Below are 4719 nucleotides of genomic sequence, written 5' to 3' on the forward strand. Positions count from 1 at the left end.
ATGACACCCTTGACGATCAAAACCCAAACTCCTTGATAATTTGCTGTTTCAGTGTGGGGTCACTCTCCATGCTGAAAATCCATCCCATGACTGTAGGCAGATGGACACTGTTGGTGGAGAGAAGGAAAAAAGTTCATACCAGTTCTCTTCTCTCACAAAACAAGCCACCAAAAAGCCTCTTGCCTTTTAGTCATAAACCTTCAAAGTCAAAGGCTTTTGGCTTAAGGTGAAGTTTGAAAGGAGAGAGAAACCCATGCATGAAAACCCAGATGGTGTTCGGAGTCCTCAGATGATACCCCACCTGTTGTTTGCTTTTCCTCCATGCCTTCTCCTGGTGAGAGCCCCTTGTGAATCTTCTGACATTTTTTTTTTCTTTTGCAGAGCTGGAGATGAAACCTAGGGCTTTGAGCATGCTAGGCAAGTACCCTACCACTGAGCTACCTCCCCAGCAGCTCTGACATTTTTGTAGTCCAGGTAAGTAACAAGTGTTAGTAAACCCTGGTGGGATGCCCCAGATTTTTTTATGTTAAGTATTTGAGAGGCTACAGAGCTTTGTGTCACTGGATTTCAATCCTGGCTATGCTGAAGGATATAACAGAAGAACAAAGGAATAGAAGTCCTGGTTACTACTGTCATCTCCTGTCATTCTCCAAGGTACTCAGTGCTAATCAGCAAACACCTTCACCAACCACTCAGCTACCCACCTCTGAGCCTTTGGGTACCTCAAATGCTGCCTTCTCCCTGTGACAACAGAGGGACAAGTCCTGCTCCCAGCAAGAGCCAACCTCTTTACTTGGTACTAGACCTCATGCCCTCTCTGGTAAGCAGCCTCCAAGATGACTTCCAAGGATCCCACCTCCTGCAGTTCACGCCTTTTAGTAAACCTCTTCTCTTGAATGTGAGCTGGATCTAATGACTCAATTTTAACAGACAGAATATGACGAAGTGATGTCACTTTCCAGACATATAAGTTATATAAATAATGACTTGCTCCCCAACTCCCCCCTCTTTTTTCTCAGTTCTTACTACAGGGAAACCAACTGCCATTTTGTGAGCTGCTCTATGGAGAGACCCATAAGACAAGGAACTTACATTTCTGGCCAAAGTCCAGCAAAGATCTGAGATTGATGACAGAAGAGCAAATGACATGGAAGTGAGCCCTCTCCCAGTCCAGCCTTGAGATGACTGCAGTCCAGGCTGACACCTTGATTGCAACCTGGAGAGTGACTGTTAGCCACAGTCACCCAACAAGACTCCTAGATTCCTAACCAACAGAACCAGGAGATAATCAATGGTTGTTATTTTAAGCCATTAAGTTTTGGGGTGAATTGGTATGCAGCAAGAGATAACTAATATACCTTGTGATGTGCACAAGGGCATGGCTCCAGAAAATTCTCTTCCCTTTCTCTTGCACCATCGGAATTTTCCTTCCCTACTGTAACATTTTCATCAGCATTAAAAAAAAAAAAAGTTTCTTCCTTAAAAAAACAAAAGAGCAACCAAAAAAAAAAAAAAAAACTTTCAGGACCCCACTGCCCCTCTCAGCTACCACTCCACCTCTCTGCTCTCCTTTATAGCGAATGCCTTAAAAAATGGAAAGATTTCTATATTCTCTCTCTAATTCCTGTTTCCTCTTCTTTCTTAAACCTGCTCTGGTGAGGGTTTGTTCTTCCAAAGCACTATTCCACCAATACCTGCTATGACCCAGGTCCGCAGTGACATCCCTGTCACCAAATCCAATGGTAAGTTCTCATCTCACTCCTTCTACCAGCTGCATGGGATGGAGTGGATCGCTCTCTCTCTGTCTCTTCCTGGAAACTTGACTGCGAGGGCGCCACACTCACAGGATTTTTCTGCTCTCCCACCACTTGCTTTTTGTCTTTCTCCTTTCCTGCTTCCCCTCTCTCCAGCCTCTTACCAAGTTTTACATCAAGAAAGATAAGAATCCATTTACTATTCTCCTGTCTTTAAACAAGCTGTAATTGTCTTCTGACATTTTTGTAACAGTGTCCATAGGAAACCACTTACTGTCAGTCATAAATTTGGTAACTGGCAGTATAGATCTTAAGTCACTAGGAGCAAGGAGCAGCTGCAAGGGATGTCAGTCCCCAAATCTCACTCCACCATGGATTAACAGGGGGTTGTACTCATTCTGGCCAACAGAGATTCCATCTCTACAGCTCTACATATCCATCTCTGATTGTCTCAGCAAAATACAGCGTGACAGCTGCTAACGTTTAGATGCTAAGTGTCCCCCAAAGGCTCATGTAGTACAGGTTTGGTCCCCAGTGTAGTACTTCTGGGCGGTGGTTGAATACTTAAGAAGTGAGGCCTCACAGGAAGTCTTCAGGCCATTGAGGGTGTATCTTCAAAGGAAATTGTGGGATCCAGACCTTTTCTTTCTCTTTTTGCTTCCTGGCCATTAGGTGAGCATTTTTTATTTATATATTTATTTATTTTTGGTGGAACTGGGGTTTGAATTCAGGGCTTCATACTTGCAAAGCAGGTACTTTGCCTCTTGAGCTATACCCTCAATCCATTCTGCTCTGGCTATTTTGGAGATGGGGTCTCCTGGGGCTGGCCTCAAACAGTGATTGTCTTGATCTCAACCTCCCAAGTAGCTAAGATTACAGGTGTGAGCCACCAGTACCCTGCTAGATGAGCAGTTTTGCCCCACCATGCATTCCCACCATGATCTGCTGCCACAGGCCCAAAACAACAGAGCCAAGTGATCGTGGACTGAAATTTCTGAAACTGTGAGCCAAAATAAGCTTTTCAGCTTTATAAGTTGATTGCTTCAGGCATTTGTTATAGTAACAGAAAGCTGACAACACACAATCACATGCTGGCTCCTAGTTATATGCTAGTCTTCCACCAAAAGTAATACTTCTTAGTTTTGCTCATATGTCATTGACCAAAGTAAGTCTTATGACCACACCAAACCTCAAATGGAGTACAGAAATACAATCCTGCCATGTGCCCAGAAGGTGGAGAGCCAGAACTATGTAGCAAACTATAGTACTGATAAACCCCCATAGATTTTATGTTAAACATTCTCAGTCTTAAAAGAAAGCATTACTACCTGTGCCCCTTTGTAACAAAACACAATGTTCTCTGGAAGGAAATGCAGCTAAAGCACACTTGACTTAACCAGTAGTCTTTTCACCTTTCATAACTGAAAAGATTTTTCCATGGTTTTATGGGAGCAGCCAAATTTGGGCAGGACTTAGAATGCTCACAGCCCTGCTTTTTTATCACAAGGTTTGATTTTAAGAACGGTCTTAGCTGGGCACTGGTGTCGCATGCCTGTAATCCTAACTACTTGGGAGCAAAGATCAGGAGGATTGAGTTCACAGCCAGCTTGGGAGGCAAGTGGGGAGGGGGTTTCAAGATACCTCATCTCAACCAATAAAAGCTGGGCTTGGTGGTGTATGCCTGCTGTCTCAGCTACACAGGAATAATAAATAGGAGGCTCATGGTCAAGGTCAAGCCATAAATGTAAGACTATATTCAAAAAAATAACAAAAACAAAAAGGGCTGGGGTGTGGCTTAAGTGATAGAACACGGTCCTAGCAAGTGAGAAGCTCTGAGTTCAAATTCTTTTACTGCCAAAATAAAACAACACAACAAAAACCTATCCATCTGTTCTGAATTGACAGTAGGTCCATTGCTGCTGAGGGTTTCTGAAAAGTCCATAATCCCATATCAAAGGACCTGAATTTGTATTTCTGCAGGGAACCAAGAGTTTCTAATTATCTGTGATTGTTCCAAAGAAGAAGGAAGAGGAAGGGGAGGAGGAAGCAACAAACTATAGCCCCAACATCTCCTTTCATTTTCCCACCTATTTCTCACCTTCCCCATATCATTCATCCATCCATATACATCCATATATTCAGTCATATACACATGCACCACCAAATGACTCTCTCTCTTGGGGACTTGAGTTGTAAGTCTCCCTCCTTTTTCCTCCAAAGTCCTACACATCTTTCGGTATCTGCTGAAATTTCTCTTCCTCTGTAATTTCTTTCTATACCTCATGTGCCACCAACTTTTGATGCCATTTAGAATTTTCCTTTCCATTCTGTTTTTTTCTAAATTGTATTGTTTTTGTTCTTTGTTTTCTATCAGGCACTTACTGACTTACTTACATTTAGCAATTCTATGTAAGTGTCTGTAGCCACACAACAGTGTGATCCAGAGGTGTCATATTTGCCTTTATCAGTACACACTCTGGCCCTCAATAAATATTTGCAATAATTGATTCTTTTCTGTGTAGAGTTTCTTCTGACTCCTCCTGGACTTACAGACAGAAACACTTCTAACTTGATCATCCCATGCTTTCTCTTCTCTTCTGCTCTCAATACACTCTACACACTCTTCAGTCAATTCCTATCTAAATGCAAGATCTACTTCAAAGAAGCCTAAAGCTTGGCACTTGAATACATGATTAAGTCATACATCCTCTTGGCTGATATCTTGTGTTTCTGGTTCATATCTGGTTGGGTATATAAGAACATGGAAGAAGGAGATCATTGGAGACACAATTCAAGAGGAACTTGTATCAGTTGGGGTAACTGATATGAGTTACTTTGACAAATAACCTCCAGATCTCAGTGGCTCTACACATTAAATGCTTTTCTTACATATTACGTCTAAGACAGGACAGTGTTCTTTTTTAATCAGTGACTAAGAATCTAGACTTCTTCCAGTTTATTGCTG

The 4719-nt window shown here is 42.3% G+C and overlaps 1 long non-coding RNA gene across 1 annotated transcript; it reads left to right on the forward strand.

Moving 5' to 3' along the window:
- Window positions 1–284: 284 nt before the first annotated feature.
- Window positions 285–1491, forward strand: LOC141411581 (uncharacterized). Its single transcript, XR_012436420.1, has 3 exons — window positions 285–474; window positions 655–820; window positions 1020–1491. It is a non-coding gene; the product is annotated as an uncharacterized lncRNA (long non-coding RNA).
- Window positions 1492–4719: the final 3228 nt, after the last annotated feature.

The sequence above is a fragment of the Castor canadensis genome, chromosome 10 (assembly GCF_047511655.1).
Source record: "Castor canadensis chromosome 10, mCasCan1.hap1v2, whole genome shotgun sequence".
Classification (NCBI taxonomy): Eukaryota; Metazoa; Chordata; class Mammalia; order Rodentia; family Castoridae; genus Castor; species Castor canadensis.